This window comes from Fukomys damarensis, unplaced genomic scaffold, assembly GCF_012274545.1.
Source record: "Fukomys damarensis isolate Sample0158 unplaced genomic scaffold, DMR_v1.0_HiC HiC_scaffold_37, whole genome shotgun sequence".
In the NCBI taxonomy this organism is placed as follows: domain Eukaryota; kingdom Metazoa; phylum Chordata; class Mammalia; order Rodentia; family Bathyergidae; genus Fukomys; species Fukomys damarensis.
This window is the reverse complement of record NW_022900949.1, coordinates 35,873,458-35,894,287: the sequence shown is the minus strand read 5'-3', so window position 1 is coordinate 35,894,287 and position 20,830 is coordinate 35,873,458. Positions and strand designations below refer to the sequence as shown.

General features: G+C 41.2%; 1 protein-coding gene across 9 annotated transcripts in view; it reads left to right on the top strand.

The window, feature by feature from the left end:
• Wdfy3 (WD repeat and FYVE domain containing 3) overlaps window positions 1-20,830 on the top strand; it is a 258,900-nt gene that overhangs the window by 40,416 nt on the left and 197,654 nt on the right. Inside the window, exon 1 of one of the 9 annotated variants that reach the window (XM_010619452.3) lies at window positions 10,455-10,513. The exons of 7 other annotated variants lie outside the window; for them this stretch is intronic. The gene's annotated coding sequence lies outside the window, so the exon portion shown is untranslated. Of the gene's footprint in view, window positions 1-10,454; window positions 10,514-20,830 lie in introns of those variants that run through there. One more of the 9 variants, XM_010619451.3, reaches the window with a different exon arrangement.

Below are 20,830 nucleotides of genomic sequence, written 5' to 3'. Positions count from 1 at the left end.
TTGTGAGCTCACGTGGTGGTGGCAGAGGCAGAGCTTTCTCAGGCCTTTGACACAAGGGCACCAGTTCCATTTGTGAAGATTGCACTGTCAGACCTCTTCACCCTCCTAGCCTCCAGTACCGTCTCGTTGTGGGCAAGGATTTTAGCACACTCTGCGGGGAGAGAAACACACATTTGGATCACAGCACAGCCACAGTCAGTGCAGCAGGCTTCATGGGTCATCAGGACTCTGCTGGACCTGCACAACTGTCCTGCTGTGGCCTAAAAGCAGCCTCAGATGACACAAATGAGCACAGTTCTGTCCCACAAACTTTATTTACACAACAGGCAGCGGGCTGACCTTAGCTCATAAACTGGTTTGTCCATTGAAGCAGGACGTAGAGTGATCAGATCATGCATAAAAACATTCATGCCATACAGTGGCATGAATCATTGTTGAGCCTTTGCCCATATATTCTGTATTTAAAATTTCTTTTTGACCCCTCCTGTTGCTAGGCCCAATCCATTTATGAATTTCTGCCTCGAGGTTATTGTTTTCAGGTTCACAGCCAGTAGACAGTTTTTGTTCTTTCATGTGGGTAATCTGGTTCAAGTTTCTCACCCAACAAATGATTTCTCAGCCTGTGGTTTGTTACTGCACGGATAGCCTAAGTGAATGACTATGGATGAGTGAGGAAATCTGAGTTTTTAATATGCTGCCCGAGAATATAGCTCGCTGTAATTCAGTCCTCAGCCTTGCTTTTCCAGGTTGGTACCAGAAAGTTACCACATTTGGGGCTGTGCCTATATGGTGAACCTGCTAGGTGACAGCATGAGGTGGAACACAAATCATGACATGGGGATGTCATTGAGGGCACATCGTTGGAATCAGGCAGCCGACTTACTCTCTGCCATGTCCTGAGCTTATGATGTCGAGCTGGTTACCTAACTCGTCTGCTGTTTCCGTCCCTTGCTACTGCTGCGGTAACTGCACACCAGAGGCTGGCTGATTTATAAACAGTAGATGCATGCGAGGGCCTCTGGGCTGTGTCACAGTGGCGAGAGCCCTGAGCTCACTTCCTGCCTCTAACAACGCACTCCCAGATGGGGGCGCTGACCCAGCCGTGTTGTTGGAGCCTCGTGGCACAGTGCCATTCTAAAGGCACCACTTCTCCACACCATCACAAGAGCAGTTAAAGTTCAACAAGAGTCTCATTCTGACTGTGTTACCCACGTCTAGCACTTAACCTGCTAGGGCTGTTTTGAGGGTTAGTGCTGAGAACTTCAGTGTTACAAATAAAAGTACTGTCTCAAGCGTAAGGTACATGATGGTTAGAAATATTTGTTAGTATTGAATTTAAGTAAATTAGACTAATATACCATTTAAAACGATTAATAGAAAGGGAGTACATAATAAATAACTTTTATGTTCTTCTTCTCCCTCAACACCACCACCACCATCAACTGTAGACAGGTTCTGAAGTATCAGTCTTCTCTGTGTTTACCTCATTACAGCTACCTGCTGTCTGGCTTGCAGTGACCTTAACCCTAACACTTGCCTTGAACTTGCAGCAATCCTCCAACCTCAGCCTCCTAAATACTGCGATTACAGGTATACACCACCACACATAGCTAATTTTTAATAGTAAGAAAAAAAAGTCCTCCCTCATATATGTTAATGCTCACCACATGTTCTTTTTAAAACTATTAGGTTGAACCATAAATATGACTGATTCTCTAACCTTCCTGAACCTAACAAAAGCAACAGTTTCATTTGATTCTTCCTAATAGAAGATAACATTTTTTTTTTCTAGAAGTCTCTTGTGTTCTTTGTGGCTTAGGTTGATTTTAGCAATTTTTGACTTTTCATTGGACAATTGCATTTTTAAATCCTGAAAAAAAGGAAGATACATCTTCTGGGAACTTTGAGGACTATAAGTATTATTAGATGCTATTTGTTAAGCATCTAGTATTTTGGTACCAACTAAACAGCTTTTCGTATGTTCTCTCTAATCCCAACAATAAACCTGTAAATGAAGAATTAATTGGCAGAGCTAGGATAGGAGCCTATTCTATAACTTCCTCTTAGAGATCACTCCAAAACACTTTACTTGTTAAGTGAAGTAAAGTTAAAGCTAATGTTTGATTGTGTTGACACATCCTTTTTTTGTATCCATATTTAAAATGAAGGGTGACAAAACTAATAGTAATGACTCCTAATTTAAAGTATGTTTTTAAATTTAAAAAAAGTGAGTCCCCTTTAAAGAGGAACTGAAATAGGCATTTTCTTTGAAGGTAGGAGTATGACTTAATCACTGATGTTTTAAAAACCATCACAAAATGCTAAGGACTTTTGGATGTACTTTCTGTGATGAATGAAAAATTTATTTTGCCCTTTTAAAAAGTTAATTTTCCCTTTGATCTGGATGTAAATGATTTACCAAGGATTAGTGGCACTCCCGAGTTTGCTGCCTTTGGATTTTAGCTTGAGATGTGTGTTGTTAGCCATGCACAATAGAAGCAACTAGATTGAATGTGTTGGCATTCACAGAGATATCAGTCATCTTGACTTTCATGTTTGACTTTTTTACACCTGTCCTGCTGGATACCTATAATGTTTAACTTCTAAGTTGCTTTTACTTTTGATCCTATAAAAGCTCCCACCCTCCATTTCCCCTGAGATTGTACTTACGTTGTATTTCACAGGTTTCGCAGACTGTGGGCAGGTAGTCTGTGGGTCTGGTTGCTGAAAGGGAACAGGAGACCAGAACGAGAGCAGAAGTCAGACCAGTGTGTAGGAAATGAGGTGCGGGACTTTCTCGACAGCTTCTGAGGACTTTCAGAAAAGAGTGAGAAGAAAAGTGTGAAGAGGGTGACAGCTCTGCCCTAAGTCATACCGGTATGTTTGTGGCTCATCCAGAGTAGAATGAGGTATTCAGAGATAACTGGAAGTGCACTATTTAGGTTGTATTTGAGTTAAGGAAAATACTGCGTCCAGGACTTTAAATTCACCTTCAGATGTCAGTCTCAAACAACGTAGAAAAATTCACAGAGAAATATAGGGATTGTGTATTGGTTAGTGCATTATAAAACCAGGAGTAAAACCCAAGTATAGTGACCCAGCCCACACCTTCTGATCTGATCTTACTGGGTAATTGAAATCCCTTGCCCTGGGTTTTTAAAAACTGTCTCCTTGATAATTTTGTCTTTGCTTTTGGAGATTATCTGCTATTGCTTGAATGTATCTCCTCCAGAATTTAGGTGTAGAAGCCAGTAGTCATTGGTAAATTACGGTAGGGAGAGGTGATTGAGGCCATATGGTCCCTGCTTGAGCGGATGAAAGCACAGATAGAGAAGCTGCACACAGCATTCTGTGTCTTGACCTTCTGTCTCCCACCATGCAACATGAAGCTTTCCTCCCGGCTGTGATGGTGCAGCAGTCAGAGCCCTCCTGGAGGCCAGGTACAGCCCTCACCGACCACTGGTTGTACTTGTGGCTGCTCTGCTGTCACACTAGGAGAGTAGCCAGGACATTTGTTTCAGTTATAGAACCCAGATCTTTTCAGTGTAGTCAGACCTGGAATATGAATCCACAGGGGAGCACACCTGTGAGATCATGTCTTGTTTTGTGAAAGTCCTAGTGGAGCAAAGGTCTTAAGCCTTAGTAGGCACAGGTACTTAGCATTCTAGGGAACTAGGAGGCCTGTTGCTTGTCTGTAGAATATTGAGTTTGTTGTCATTCCTTTTGACACAGAAGCAGGTTTGGGGTTAAAAGAAAGGCAAAACACCCTGGATATATGAGTAGCTAATGAATTGGAGTTGATGAACGAAGTAAAGGAGGTGTATGTGGCTATAATTTACTGTTTCTTTTATGAAAAAGCAGTAAAGTCTCAGGACCATGACATCAGAGAGGAGGAAGAACATTTTGTACTAATTGTTGTCCCACTTGTCTTGATGTGATGGTTGAAAGATTTTATGTCCGTGGGTAGAAGTGCTAATGTTGACACGGTATGCTTTTTTTTTGTAGTTTTAAAGAGGTAACTGGAAAACAAGCTCTTTTCTACTTTCTGTTGGCTTGGACACAGACCATTGAAACGTTGGGCAGACAATTGGATGTAATTTTCTTTGAATTCTGTGTTACTTTTCTCTCGTTACTGAAACAAAATACCTGACACCAAAAGTCGGAGAGGAAAGGGGTTTATTTGGCTTACAGTTCATAGAAGTTTCAGTCCATAATCAACCACCTCCAGAGCAGGGATGACAAACACACATGGCTGACTGGAAACAACATGGTGCACATAAGGTAGCAGAAGTACCAAGAGAAACTTAACAGTATTTCCTTGCCCCTTTTATCTCAGACTGACTACTTAGAGCAGGTAGCATTCACACCCTTAATCCTAGTGCCCTTGAGCCTAGCACTGCATCATGAATCAATTCCAGCTTCACACACTCTCGGTGGAGCTTATGTCTGAGTTTATGACATGAGGCTTTGAGGGGCCATCTACACCCAGATCATAACAGATACCAAATAAAAATCAGATCATATATGTACAAATTTAGTGTGACGATTCATTACCCCAAGTCAGCAATGTCCATTATAACTTTCAGCAACAATATGGTTTTGTCCGTCACTATGGTCACCAGCCAGAGTTGAAATGTGCTTTGTGCAACTGAGAAACTAGAGTTTAAATTAATTTGGATGTAAGTTTCCATGGCCACGTAGAGCTAGTGGCCACCATATTGGATAATATAGACTCAAGCTCTGTAGTTCCGTAGAAGTTGGGGAGCCTTTTAAAAGGTCTAGGTATGCCACTTCAGAACTTCGTTTTTTGTGGTCAAGCATCATTATCATTTCTTGTTGTTTAGCAAGAATTTTATTACACCTTGGGTCTTCTCTAAACTTGTAACTTCTTCACAATTCAGGGAGATGTAAAGGCGCTTTAAGTTTTGGTCCTGTTTGTCCCATAACGCAGTACCCAGAGGAGTCTTGTCAGGACCATTAGGGTTGGGCAGGCAGTGCGAGGTGAGTGCTTGTGAGTGCCACACTGTGGAATTGCCATTGTCACCTTGCCGCGCATAGGAATACTGTGATGGTTAGAGCCACCTCTGTCTAAGTTTTAAAAAGTACATTTCCCGTACTTGAACATTACTTAGTGACAAGATAAATAGGATATGTGAGTTTCATAAAATGTAGTCTTAAATTTCTGTATCACTGGCTCTCAACACTGCATTGATCTTAGAATCACGTGGGCTGCCTCTTAGAACCACTCAGTGCTCCAGACCCAGGGATTCTCAGGGAAATGGGAGGGCTCTGATTTGTGAAACTCCCAAGTTTATTTCAGTGTCTAACAGAGCTGTGGATTCCTTATGCATGGGATAATTAGTGGACTTGGGCTATCTGTATGGAGTATCACATTCTGAAGTAGGGACCTCCCCATTTCTAGTTGGGACCCATATTTCAAATCTTGAGTAATTACAACTGGGGGGACAGACGCCATTGTGCTCACACATTCAGAGCCTGGTGTCCAAGTGATACCCTGAAGGTGAGTGTATAAGAAGAGAAATTAGTGGAGTTCTGTTTGCAGTCTTTACTACCATTGGTAATTTAAGGATGTAGATTGCTTGTGAGTAGAAGTAGCTTTTTAAATTGATGGGATTTGTAGCCCTACTATTATAAATTTGATTACTAAAATATCATATTTAGAAAATTTAAAATTATCTTCCTGGAAATATATTTTAATAGGCTATTTAAAGGAGTATGTGTTATATGTGCACCTCTGTGCTTGTATGCACTTAACATGTTTGCAAAAATATTTAAGAAATTAGTAATGTTGGCAGCAGTGGGGAAGGTAAATGGAGCTCTGGTGGATTTTTCTTTTCTTTCTTTCTTTCTTTTTTTTTTTTTTTTTTTTTTTTTTTTTTTTTTTCTTTTACTATAGATTCCTGAAGTACTTTTTAAAAGCCCCATAAAGAAGAACCTGGAGATGCAGGTCAGTGTGAGGGCACTGGGCTTGATTCCTTATACTGGAGGAAAAAAAAGAGAAGGAAAAGAACATTTTTATCAATATATTTATAGGTGTTTCTACTTAGAAAATAGAGCACCAGGCATGGTGCTGCATACCTATCATCCTAGTGCTTGGGAGGCTGAGACAAGTAGATCACTGAGAGTTTGAGGCCAACCTGGACTGCATAGTAAGGAATTCAAGGCCCTCCTGAACAAAAAAGCCAAAAGAAAAAAAGAAAGAAAATATCCTCACAGTTCCTTCAGTCCTTTAAGTTGAGGGTCTCTGCTGACTTGTGTTGGGTGTATTATTTAGGTACACACATCTGTTTTTCTTCCTTGAACCCAAGACCTGGGTTTTACTTTGCTTTACATTTTGTCATGACCTGGTTATTTCACCATGACCAAATTTGTCTCCTTTTATCTTTCACCCCAATTCTTGTTTTTTTTTTTTTTTTTTTTTTTTGGTACCAGGGATTGAACTCGGGTCTTTGAGCTTGCAAGGCAGGCCACCAAACCGCTGAGCTAAATCCCCGGCCCCTTTCACCCCAATTCTTAGTAATTTCCAACTTAGTGGACATTTAATATTGTGGATTTCTTCTCATTTTACTAAAGTTGAAAGATGTCTTCCCCACATTTATTTATTCTTTTATATCTGTTCAGTTAGCATTAGGAAGAAGAATCAAGTATTGCTTCTTTCATTTATCTTCTGTAAATGGACTCCCTTTCCTGTGTTCCCTCTTCTCTCTGTATTCTTTTTTTGGCATTGGGGATCAAACTCAGGTCTTTGTGCTTGCAAGGCAGGCAGCGGAATCACTGAGCTAAATCCTTGGCCCATCTCTCTGTATTCTTGAGCCATCCTGAGCAGGAACCTTCGCTTCTGCTCACCCCTCAGCATACTTCTCTCCCTAGGCCAGGGGTGGCAAACCTACAACATGCATGTCACAGTGGGTTGTTTGGATCATCAAACACTCTACAAGTTCACCATCACTGCCCTAGAGAGTCTAAAGCTTTGCTTAAGGTTTCTGTTCTGTGGTGGACTCCTCTGAGAAGCATTGCTTCACTATGCAGACTGAAACAGCAACCCTGAAACATTCTAAAAAACTAAGTGTCCTTTATCTTTTGGAGATTGTGCATACACACACACACACACACACACACACACACACACACACGCATGCACACACACACACGCACTTTGTAAGAGATTTTATGATTCCTGAAGTTTGATTCAAATAAGTTAAATTTCCTGATTGCCAAAGAAGAGCTGTAAAGAACTTGAAGTAAAGAACTGCACTTCACAGGACAGGGACTATGCTGCTGTATTTAATGCTATGGACACACTCAAGAGTGTCATTTGTCCTTTTATTTAGAACTGAAGTACTTCCAGTGACATCCTTTGTAACTCTCAATGTAAAAATATTAAAGGTGACAGTAATTCTTACCTTAGGAAGAATAGTAAACAACAAAATCTGTGAAGAACCTTGTTTCCAAATTACCTTTAGACAATTCCTGTTCCCAGAGTTACTCTTCAGTGTGCTACCAAGAAAGAGCAGTGCTGCTGCAGTTAACTTCATGTCAGGGCTGCCCACCTTGGACTTTCTGATCTGCAGAGAGGAATGGCTGTGGTGCTCTAAGATGAGGCCCCTGCTGAGATGCTCTAGAGCTGGCACAGACGAAGGAGATGAACTTGTGCTCTGCTGAAGGCAAAAGCAGTTGGAGGCTCTGCAGGCAAAGAATCTGTCTTCGTTCTTTCTCATTTGTTGGGACAAAATAAGCAACACCCAAAAGGAAAGGCTGTGTCAGCTTATGGTTTGTAGAGGTTTCAGACCATAGTCAGCTGCCTCCAGGGGAGAGTGGCATGGCAGACAGCAAGCAGTAAGAGTTCCTTCTCCTTACCCTTTTTATTCTGCCCAGGTTACAGATCTATTGATTTATGCTGTCACATCTTGGGTGGGTCTTCCTTCTTCAGTAAATCCATTCAGCCACGTCCAGAACTGTGCTAACCCAGTCAGTGGACTGATCCAGTATCACACATCCATGATCTAGTCACTCCCAAAAGCCCCCACCTATGAGTACATGAGGTATTGGGGGAGCAAATCAGATCATAGGTGTTTACACACTGTCTGCTGTCGATGTAATCTAGGACAGGTTTCCTGGTCACCGAAAGGTTACATTCGTAGGTTTTCTCATTTTTATTAAGGTTTTCTTCTTTGAAAATTCTTGAGGATCAAGTGATTCACGTGCCAAATACAAAATAAAATTCAACTGTCTATTTTTAAACTTTTAGGCTTAAACCTTGTTGTATTTCATTTTAAAACTTGTCTTTAAAAGCACTTAAAATTAATTTATAATGAAATATTTTGTAGGGTATACCTAAAAGATAATTGCCAAAATGAGGATTGGGGGAGGGTGAAAATAACAAATTCTATATGTGAAGCATTATGAATGGTCAAACTGGGTTGTAAGAACAGAACTGGTTCTGCCCAGTGTAACCAGGGGTGGGTACTCTTCACAGGGTATGTGGGTGGCTTATTGGGTCATGGAAGTCTGAAGAAACAGAGCTTAGGCTTCCGGTTTAACTTTTAAAAGCACCTGCCAGTGCTACACACAGAGCTGGCTGTGAAGGAAGCTGCGTAGACTATGAATGTCACAGGGATGGCCAGTGAGGCATCTCAGGCAAGATCTTGCCCATTCCGTTTCTGTGTGTCCCACAAACTACAAATAGTTTTTGTATTTTTAAACATTTGAACATGATTTAAAAAAATAATAATGTCTTGTGTTACCTAAAGATAAAATGCAGCTCAAGATCCAGTGTGTGTTCATAGAGCTCTCTGGACACAGCGTCCTCACTCTTGGGCTTGCAGTGTGCGGCTACATCCACTCTGCAGTGGTGGCATTGAGTCAAAGTGTTTGTTATCTGGCCCTTAACAGAAAAAGCTTATCTGTCCTTGCCCTAGGACACATACTCTGTCCCTTCCGGAAGCTGTCTCTACTGCTGCTTGATCTACAGCCATGCTCCAAGTATGTGACAGCCACAGACATGTGGCACACCTGCCACAGATGTTGGGACCTCTGCCAGCACTGCAGCTAAAAAATGGGTCTGCCATGGACAGGGTGATCAAACTGACGCCTTGGGTTTGATTAGCTGAACCTAAGTTCCAGCCAAACCTATTTGCATAGGAGTCCCTGGAATCCCTGCTGTTTTGCCTTTGGTGTCTGTAACCCTTGAAGGCTCCTTACCGCAGCAGGCTAGAAGGATTCCCCACCACAAGTGTACTCTGGTTAGGAGAATTTAAAGTATACTGTTTCTTTGTTCTTTTAAGTGATTTCTTTCTTTTTGCTGTGTGGGCTTTGAATCAGAGCCTTACGTGCTTCGGGCAGTACCCTACCACTCAGCCGCGTCCTCAGCCCTCATTTATTTTTTTCTTAATTCTAATTCAGACCTGTTGGTTAGTTGAGCTGTGACTGATTCTGATCATGTTGTAGCTAGGCCTTGACAGTCATATTACACGTCCAGTATTCTGGCAGTATCCTTTTCATAGCACTACAGGCCGTACCATAGTTCCTTTCCACCGTTGAAGGAAACATGGCCGGGGTAGCTCTGTTGTCAGCCCCGACCCACCTCAGGTCATGCAGACAGTGAAGGGAAGAGCTCCATAAAACCCATTTCTGCCTGACCCCAGAACCCTTTCACTTCCACTTTCCTACTCTTGCTAGGCTCCTGCTTTGCTGATGAATCTAGCTGCTTACCAAGACTGCTTGAACAGTCTGTCCACTTCAGCCCACTTTGCTTTCAGAGAAGTTGCAACTTCTTGTCCTCATTTTTTCTTTGGTAAGAGAAGCCTGCTGTACTTGATTTTTTTTTCCTGTATTGTTTGTATGCAGCAGTTAATCGCAAAAGATAATATGCAACATTGTGTGCATTATATTAGAGTATTTGCCAGGACAGAATACTATAGACGCTCTAGTATTGATATTATACACAGTTTGTTTTTTGAGGAACTCATGTATGAGCTTCAAGTAAAATATTCACAAGAAGGAATAAAACCTTGGTCTTAGTAATCCGACAAGAAACAGAGATATTGCCTTCAAAGTAGCAGAGTAATCAGATCAGGCCAAGCAGGGAGGACTTGGGGACATATTTCCTGTGGAGAATATTTTGGTGAAAAAAATATTTTAAAATTAGATCTGTAGTGAAAATATGTCTTTGAAGTGAAATCTAAATATTTTCAAGGACAAATCTTTGGAGAGGGGAAATAAAAGCATAAAAACCAGAGTTTAAAGGGAAAAAAAAGAAGAGACATACTGTAATATAATAAATTTTTAAAAGTTGTCGACGTGCTAGTGTAGTCTGAGTACAGCAGTGCACCGATGGGTATTTATGACCCACTTGGTTTGCCAGTTACCCCCCCCCCGGCCTGGCTTCTAGCTATTAATATTTGACGACTGGCTCTCCAAAGTTTCTGAGCGTTTCGCCACCAGCTTCTACAAGCTGGGATGAGACGACATGAACAGGACCAGGCAGCAGAAGGTAAATAGCACTAGAAAGAAAAATATTTTATAGTTACATTTACATGAGTTTCTTTGTTTTTAAAACCAAAATAATCATAGAAAAATACGATTAATAGTTTTTGGGCCGGGGATTTAGCTCAGTGGTTCCGCTGCCTGCCTTGCAAGCGTAAGGGCCCAAGTTCATCCCTGGTACCAAAACAGAAAAGCAAAAAAAAAAGTTTTTTCCCCCAGTACTATGGATTGAGCCCAGAGCCTTTGTACTGTGTTATACCCTACCCTGTTTGTCTGTCTGTCTTATGTAGCCATCTGTGTATCACATCGAGAGGTGGGGTCTCACTAGGTTGAGTTTAGCCACTCAGAATGCTGAGACTACAGGCTTGTGTCCCCACTTCTGGCTTAATAGTTTCTGTTGATGTTGGAGTGACCTTTTCCCCCCTAAATTATCATTTCATTTTCTCATCAATGAGGGGATTGCTTAGACCACATTACATTACATAATGCATTGTTATGTCTAATTACTAGCAGTCTTTTTATTTGTAGTTTCCTTTGACAAATTCTTCCCTTTAAATATCCTGAATATGCCATCTTTAGGAGTGAGGCAAGGTGTTGGGATTAGGGAAGATTTGAATCAACGAGAACAGAAAACTCAGAGGAAAAGTAAGTATGTCTGTAATATTTCCTTCATGTGTCAGATGAATCTGGAGATACTGTACTAAGAATTCTTGCCAAGATATTACTTATGAGTCATATTTCTGGTTGCCAGTCTGGTTACACCCTTGGTGGAAGATACGCAAAGTAAACAGATTTTTTTTTAATTTTGGGGGGACAAAAATACTTGATAATTTGTCCAGATGTTTTAAGGAAGAACAAATAGTACGGTCTTTGCTAGGAATAGCTACACAAGAAAACATTCCTTTTATAATTTTTTTATTTCATGAAACAAAGAGTTGACTTCTACTTAACAAGAAGAGAGCACTGGACTTGGAGTTTTATCTTAAATTCAAATTTTAGCTACTGTTAGTAAACCTTTTGCAGTTTCTTCATCTGTGCTGTCATTACGCTGTTTTGTAGTAGGAAATAAATGAATAAATTCTGTTGAAAAGACCTTGCAATGTAAGTGGTCTGAAGTCAGTATTTCCTAGATAAAAAGTGGTGCTGGGGCAGGATGCAAGAGTTCCTTAGTGATTAACTCCAGCCCTGGTTACTAATTGCTGATGATGTCCCCTAAGACTCTTTTAAAATGATTCAAGCGCAGAATAGCTGGTGTTTTTCACTTGGAGAGACTCCTTTCCACATGGGTGGAAAAGTCTGTGTGTGAATAATTAACGTATGCACAGAACAAACCTGCAAAATCCAGGCTCAGGTGGTCCGAGGATAAGCTAGTGAAGTCCATTAGTTTTCTCCTGTTGAAATCTTGTAAAAATGCGCTTCATCCTTCCTGATCCCCCTGGAACCCTCCACACTCCTCCCTGGAGTTGGATGAGGTTGTTTTGCAGTACAGTTCCCCCAGTTTTCCTGCAGTACTGTCTTCATTGTCTTTGCTGCCACAGGACTCTAAACACCAGGATGTCAGATATCAGGCCATTTCTGAGACATGGTAAACCTCACTGGTGCTGGTTGTTACTGACATTCAGCGCTAGTTCCCGAGGACTTGCCAAGCACAGTGGCTAACATTTTATGAATGACTGGTGATACAGAGTATTACGGTGGAGGAGCTATCGTTCTGGATCGCAGTTCTCACTACATAGTTAGAGAAAGAGAGGGAGATTCTGCTAAAGTGTAATGACTCCCAAAATACTGACAGTAAGTTGCTTTCTTTTTGCTAAAGACACTGCAGAACACCTTGGTTGACACCAAGGTGACATTTTTGTTGCAAGAAGGATATCAGATTTATCTTGTCATTAAAAGTTGCACAGTTTGTTTTGATGTTAAGAAAAAACTCGGCTTTATTTCCTCTTTAATCCCACATGCCAGAAATCTTTCTGAGCCAGGGGAAGTGGGCTGGCCTGGTCTTCCCTCCATGGGATCTTGGGGCAGCTGCTGGTTCCCTGGAGGACTATTATATTTGCCCGTTGCCATCACTGGCTAGGAGAGTCATTCCCTCCTCCCCAAGAGAACACAGAAGTCTACCTGGATTTTTTTTGTTTGTGTCACTGTAACAGTCACAAACATTTAAAAAAAAAAAAAACTGTGGCAAAATATTTCTATATACAGAATTTTTTTCTTATTACTTGCTGAGCAGATAAATAATATTTCCTTTAAAAGAATTTTTAGTGTCAGAGCATTAAGAAGAATAAAAAGACTATTGAAAAACAGATGAAAATGTCTTTATACAGAAACACCTATATGTAACTGATTTAAATATGGTCCAGATGAAGCTAATTTAAGAAGTGAATTGGTTTGTGCTTAAGTATTTAATTTTAGTAGTCTAATATAAATATATTAACATAGAATTAATTTGGAGTTAGTTTAACTAAATTCAGAAGTATTTTAAAGCATTGCATTTAAAAAGCTATTAATTTAATGAAGGGCAAATACACATTCTACAGTAGAGTTTTTTGTTAGTGTGTATTTTCACAGAGTGTTTTGTGCATGTACGTTTTTAATTTCCAAACAATGGTGTTAAACCTTTGTTTCACGCTACCTCTGAGCTCCTTGAGGCTCTCACCGTGTAGTGGGTGTGGAGTGTGGAGTTAGAAGTGACTGATGACCTAGCCACTCATTGTCTCAGCCAGGGGCCCTTGGAACAGCTCGCCTTCCAGTCCCCACACAACAGTAACAGTAGATCGAGTGCCCCTTGGCCAGCTTCCTGGCTGGGAGGGAGCTTCCTTCAGATATAAATGAGAGCAGAATGTGAATTCTGAGTAATACAGGAAGCACCCTTGAGATCCTCTGCCAGTCTGTTTTCCCAGCAGTCACGTATGTAGTTCCTGGCCGCGTGTACTCGGAACACAGAGCAGATTTCCCTGCTTTCTGTTCCTTGCTAATCTAAGAAGTGTCACATATCAGTTCCTTGTTTTATCTGCATTCATTTAATCTGATTACCTATTCAATTAAAGCATTCCTGGTGTTTTACCTTTTACTTTGTTTTCATTTGGGTTGCAGTATTTTTCTTAAGGATTTGGGAATTCTTGGTAAATTTCAACTGATGGAAATTTTAGATGTTTCAAATATCTTCTTCCATTGTGTTCCCTTTTTAGTTGGTTTACAGTATTCTTTCCTAGGTCAAAAATCCTGAGTTTTGATGCACTTCCATTTTGTGCTCTGCTCTGGTTTTTGGGCTCGCTAGGTGTGGCACAAGACTGGGTCTCAATCCTGGTACTGGCTGGGGGCCATGTGACAGTGCAGGGGGCAGCTATGCCCTGCAGTGTCGTGTACCCTGTTGGGAAGTACTGATGTTGGTAGTTTAGGTGTTTCCATCAAGCTTTTGATTTGTAATATTTTCAGCTTATGGGTTTTACAGAACATAACCCAGTCAATAAGTCAAGGAGTATCTGTAACAAAGTATAATTGTTATGTGGATTTCTCTGCTCACCCCATTCTGTTTGCATGTTAAATTTTCCTTTTGGGGAAAATCTGGATTCAGAATTAAAGAGTTGTTATCTGAAATCCAAGACTGTATTAAGTAAATGTCTATCTCCTCTGAGAAGATATTAAATAGTATAGAAAAGTATAAACTAATTAAAGACAAGTAACATTTTTTAAAAAAATTGGAAAAATTATGGATTCATTTAATAAATAAAGAGATTTTGAAAAATAGCCTAAATACTGCATTTCAAGTAATCAAAGCTGATATAGCACTTGATATTTTCAGTGACTTTTACTAGTATATTTTAGGAGCATATATGCACAAACCAATGCAAATATCCTGAAATAACTTAGTTTTGACCATAAAATGACTTTGTTTTATGTAATTTCAAAAAACAGGAAAAACCCTAAAAAGTGATCTGTAGTTGCTTGAACCCTGTATCTTTGCATACTGCTGTTTTTTTACCTAAAAAATTTTGCTCAACCCAAATTGTTATTTTTGTACAACTCAAATTGTAACTTACACAGTATAATTTTGAGGTACCACAAGCACACATGTACATTTTGTTTTGATTATTAGAGTGTTATATGTGCTTTCAGGGGAGAATTATAGAACAAACTGAAACTTAATTTATATCCTATGTGGACAGCTTTATTTCTTATACTTTATGTTTTCTGTGGAAGTGATTGAATTCAAAAGCCTGTGTATTTAAAGTATATCAAGTGGGTTCTGTCTTTGATTTTAACTTCTGTGAGCTAACAGTGCTAGCAGACATTTCATCAGGTGTTTGTTTTGTAGCTTTGCCCTTTGTCTGAGCTCTGTGTGAGCCTTCATCCTAGAACAGTCCAGCGGTTTCAGGGTAACAGGGCTGCTTGGTTTTTCTAGTCCTGAAATAAAAGGTGAGGCTGCTTAAAGTTGTTCCCCAAGATAATGAGACTTTATTACTGAACCTCAAAAAAAGTAAACAAACCTGGGAGACAGTCCATTCCCTACTGCCTGAAGGCCAGGGAGGAACTGTGTGTTTTAGTACTCGGCCATTCCTTCTAAGAGGACAGTGCAACTTACAACAAAAATGTGCTCATCTCATTCAGACTTCTCCAGATTATTTACATGAGTAATTTTCTCCGCAATTCAAAGGATGATATATTTAAATATTGTCAGCCTTTCAGATGGTTTACAAAACTTATTAAACAACACCCTGAGAAGAATAGCATTTCTCCTCTCTGTCTTCCCCAGAGGCATTTTTTTTCTTTTTCTTTTTCTTTTTTTAAAGTAGACTTCATGTGATCAGCAGTGGAAGGATGTACTCAGGCCTTAGTGATCATTCTTACATTTCAGGATGGTGGGAGGTGTTGGGCGGTGTAGTTTTCTCACGCTCTCCTCCTCGTCGTCCACCCCTCCCAGCTGTCCTCCCTCAGCTCCATTAGTGAGAATGTACCCTCCTCAACCATGAGATGCTAAATACATTTTTTCTTTTATTTTTATAACACCTACTGCAAAAATTATAAGGGGAAGAGTAATCATCTGACTAGCAAAGGGTATAAATCCAGTGGTGAGCAGGTTTTTTTTGTTTGTTTGTTTTTTGTTTTTTTGAGACAGGGTCTCACTATATAGTTGAGATTGACCTAGAACTCACTATGTAGTTCAGGCTGGTCACAGACGTGAACCACCATGCCCGGCTTAGTGTCCTTGATATTCATGTCATGTTAACTTTTGTATTTTAAAGTCTGTTTCTCTAATGGTTTCTTATTGTTTTTTTGGGGATGTGTGTTTTTTTTTTTTTGGTACGGGGGATCGAAGTCAGGCCCTTGCACTTGCGAGGCAGGTGGCAGAACCACTGAGCCAAATCCCCCAGCCCCCTAACGGTATCTTATTTCCTAATCTTGCTCATTGTGGACCCGTATTAAGTGAATAAATAGTGGATTATGTTTACATATTTAAAATTATTTGGGGAGGGGATTTGTGGAAAAGGTAAGAAGTTCAGAGTGGGCAGGAAGATCTCTCACCTCACTCTGCCCATCCACGTGGATCCACGAGCCGTCTCTTACACATCTACCGAGCATCTTAAGTGCTGGGCGCTGTGCCAAACACTAAAAAGTCCAGTGTAAAAACCACGGTTCACTGACCCACACAACACTGATTTCCAGGGAACAGTGGTGGAGCTCCTTCCTGTTCGTGGAGGAAAAGCTTCATAACCCTAAAGCCCTCTGCCGCGTGGGTGATGGAGAGACTGAATTCCTGTGCAGCGCAAGCACAGCCCTGCTGGAGCTTTGCTTGCTGTTTGTGCGCCCTCCCAGGAGGTGAAGAGCTGGTGCTCACCATGCGTGGATGCGATGAAACCGACAGGCACGCAGGGCGGGGACCGCTCTCACAGAGGCCCAGAGCTGTCAGAAGACCTGAGCGCAGGCCCCTTTAGCTACTTACTAACAATGAGGGCAAGTCACCCTGCGTTTCTGAGCCACCTGTCCTTAGGGAAGGTTTTAAAGGTTGCTTGAGGGGCTTTGTCATGTGCTTCAAAAGCACGAAGTGTTCTGTACAAGTGCTTGCACATCCAAACAAATCCTAACAGTTGCTTTATTTTATTTTATTTTATTTTTTGGTACCAGAGATGAGACTCAGGACCTCGCGCTTGCCAGGCAATAATCACTTTTATTTTATCATCGTAAAAATTATATTTTGGTCAGAGGCCAGTTGGATTGTTTCTGGGGTCAGGAGTGACCCTTTGAGTTCATCCCTCAAAATGAAAAAAATCACTGGGTGTGGTGGCCCATGCCTGTAATTGTAGCTGTTGGAAGGCTGAGGTAGGATTGCCCTGAGTTTGAGGCCAGCCTGAACTACATAGTGAGACCATGTCTCAAAAAACCCAAAACAACAAAGAAGGATGTAATTTGACAGGCTGAGAGACTTGGTAAGTGGAAGAATATTTGCCTAAAAGATGGCCCTATTCTTTTCAAGAACTTCCAGGAATAACTTTTTCTTTACTAATTTTTCTTTGTAGTATTTTTAAAAATCTTCATCAATGTGCATAATATTTTGATCATATCCTTTTTTTAAATTTTGCGTTTGAGATGAAGCAAGAATATCTTTTTTTTCTTTACTCTCGAAAACAAACCAAAACAAAGCAACTCACAGGGTGGTATGTAATTTGCCACCAAATAAGCACAGATGATTTCCTTGACCTCATGGAATCTGTTGACTGAACAGAATATTGTGCAGACTGAGACAGCAAACTGGACTAAAGTAAGAATATACAGAGTTAGACTTAGCAGTTGATGTATATGTGTGGCAAAAGTTTGCAAGGTATATAAATAATAAAATTTGGTTTGTTATACCAAAACATGGACTTGAACAAGGCTAAATTGAAAAACTCTCTTGTGTATCTGGGTGACAGGTTCTTAAAAACTAGACTGTTATCACTACCATAAAAGCTCCCACTGTTCATCCTCCCTGCCTCGTTCCCTGGGAGCAACTCAGAATTCTGTGCGTGCTGACCATAGTTGTATACTGTCTGTAGGTATGTAAGAAAGATGGGAAAAAGTGTTACACTGCTACGCTGTAGTAGCAGAGCAGTGTTCTTAATAGGAACATGCACAGTTTTGCAAAATGGTGTCATGTCATATAGTGTTTCTACTTAGCATAAATTTTCAAAGATTCTCCCAGACATCTTCATGTAGTCTGTGCATTTTTTTACTTCTGTGTAACATTGAATTATGTCAATATAGCAAAACTTAAGTACCCACTATTGATGGATGTTTATTATTTTCAGATTTTTACAGTGTAAGCAACGCTACTTCTGCCCATTGTCATGTACCTTTCCTTGCGTGCAAGGCTGTCCAAGGCTGTTCCATGTGGCGTGTGTGTGTGTGTGTTCGTGTGTGCACACTTACTGGATAATTCCAACTGGAGAGCGCTAGTCCATAAACACCTTTTCCCGAATATATAACCCATTTGTCTCTGTCTCCACCAACTTGATGTCCCATTTAATGTCTGGTGTACAGTAGCACATTAATTTCCTGTTTTTGCTGGAGCAAAGTACCCTGATCTCACTGGCTTACAATGCAGACTTGGTTATCTTTCTGGAGGGCAGAGACCAGAGTCTTCCCAGGCCGACTCCGAGGTGACCACAGCTGCGTCTTCGAAAGGCCTTGGTGGACCCAGAGGCTGCTGCACACCTGGCTCATGACCGTATCACCTTGACCCTTCTTCTCTGGTCACTGCACTCTCTCACTCCCCTCATCCCACACTGTGACTCCATCCGGTTTGCTCAAATGATACAGAATGATCTCGTCATCTCAAGATTCTGGGCCTAATCGAATTTGCAGGGTCCACCCTGCCCTGTCACTAACACCCACACAGGTCCTAGGGCTCAGGATGGAGGGGAAAGGCTGGGGGCTCCCACCACTTGTTACAGGTGTGAACCCACTGTGGCGTTCACCTGTGTTTCCTTCACAGCCAGACACATTGTATGATGCGATTCTTCTCCGTGTGTTTGTGGTCATCCACGCCTCCTTTTCTGTGGAAGGCCTGTTTGTGTCCATTCATTTCTCTTAGGGTTGTTTGCCTTTTATTGATTTGAAGGAACCCTTTACATGTTTTAGATCTAATCCTTTTTTGTTCATTTAAGATGTGGCAGAAAATTCCTTGCCAGTTTTTCTTTTGTGCTTTACTTTTTACTTTGTTTTGTTGTTGATCTGTATGTATAGAAGTTATAAATTGTGGTAAATTTTTGCATTTATAGTTTGTTTACCCCCCCACCCCCGTTTAGGACTTTTAATTTGTCTTAAAATCACTAAAGCAAAATAATAAAATAGTCTTCTTTCCTTTACAACCCCTCCCCAACCACACACAGAAACTATTTACAGGGAAAAAAGTGGATTGGTCCATGGGATGGAACAATATAAATTCACCTCTACAAAGTAGGGTCAGCTCTTTTTAAAGTTTACATAAATATCTCACGAAAACCATCAGAGTGGTGCCCCTTCCTGAGGTTATAAAGTACTTTTCAACATTTTCTTCTAAAAATGTAGAAAGGCTGATTTTTTACCACGGTGTCCAAGTGCCGTGGTGGTCAGGTACAGAAAGACTTGACTCGTATAGAGAGAGGTACAGGAGAGATGGGGAGCAAGGTGATAAATACCTTTATTGAGCTGATGATCCAGTCACTGCAGCAGCAGCAGAAGTGTGTTTAGATTGTTTAGCACTACAGAAGGCCGTGATAGGTCTCCAGGCAGTAAGAAAACCCTGCATTTCAGGCAGAGGGGAGGCCAGCGGGGAAGGATCCAGTGCTGGAATTGCGTAGCACAGGGAGGGAGCCCCGTGCCGGGTGCATTATGGGGGATGGTGGAGGGGGGGTGGCAGTGTGTGGCCAAGCGTGAGCTTCTGTTAAGGTGCACCCCAGAGATTGAGGCCCCCTTTCCTGGATGGCCAGGCTCTGACTGTTCATTTCCAGAATTACAGACACTCAGGCCTTTTTTGGTGGTTGTGTGGGGGATTGAACTCCCTTCAGGGCCTTCACACTGAACTACATCCCCAACCCTTTTAAAATGTTTTATTTTGAGACAGGGTTGCACTAAGTCTCTACATTCCCTAGGCTGGGCTTCAGCTTGTGGTCCTTCTGCCTCAGCCTCCTAGAATGCCAGAATTTCAGAGATGCATTACCACGTCCAGCTAACTTGGGGTACTTTTAAGGAAAGTTATGTACTGTTCTGTTTGGAATTTTAGAAAAATGACCAAACTCCATTAAAAGAGGGATTAAACATCTCTCGTGTTACTTTTCTTTATACAAAGCAAGATACTGCCATTGCATGGCAAAATGTTTGCAGCCTTACTTTGAAAAACAACCTTTAAAATTAAAGAGGTGTAAAAGAAAGAAAGTGGTGAGGGAAGACCTGGCCACACCAGGGACAGGGTGAAAGCTGGAGGTGGTATTCTGGGGGAGACATCCATTTGGCAGCCACCCAGGAAATTTAAATTTCCGCAGTGTGTGGGGGTTGGGGTTCAGCCACAGGGTCTGTAGTGCATCGTTCATGGTGAAGTGTGGATGTTTCCGATGGATGAGATACCTAGGAAGAAGCAGGAGTTTTGAGGAAGTTTGAAAACTGAAGCAAATGAATAAGCTGGGAGACTTTTTTTTTTTTTTGGTACCGGGGATCGAACTTGGGTCCTGTGCTTGCGAGGTAGGTGGCAGAACCACTGAGCTAAATCCCCGGCCCTCAGAGACTTTTTTTGATAATCATGGACCCGATGACAGCAATAACCAGCAAGCTCTTAAAGCGGTTTTCAGAGATGAATTTTAAAAGTATTTTGAGCCATGCCAGCATCACTGTGTATATATGTAGACTTCTAAGGTAACTGATTAGAAGATCAAAATTTATCTACATGGAGAAATTTTTAGAAAATAAAAATATAAGAAATCAAAGTAAGCTGGACATGGTGTCACATAGAATTGCAGCTATTAGAGAGGTTGCGGTAGGGGGACTGTTTGAGTGAGGCCAGTCTAGGCACTTTGTGAAGCCCTGTCTCAAAATAAAAGATGACCAACACTCAGGAGGCTGAGGCAGGAGGATTGCCATGAATTCTAAGCTAGCCCGGGCTACATAGTAAGTTCAAGGCCAATCTAAGCTATATAAAGACCCTGTCTCAAAAAAAATGAAAGAAAGGAGGGGAGGGAGGGAGAGAGGAAAGGAAGAGGGGTTGGGGAGGCTGAGGTTGTAGCTCAGCAGTAGAATACTTCCCTAGCATAGGCGAGGTTCTGAGTTCAATTCCCAGTACTGAAAAAAGAAAAAAAAAAAACTCATGATAAATGTC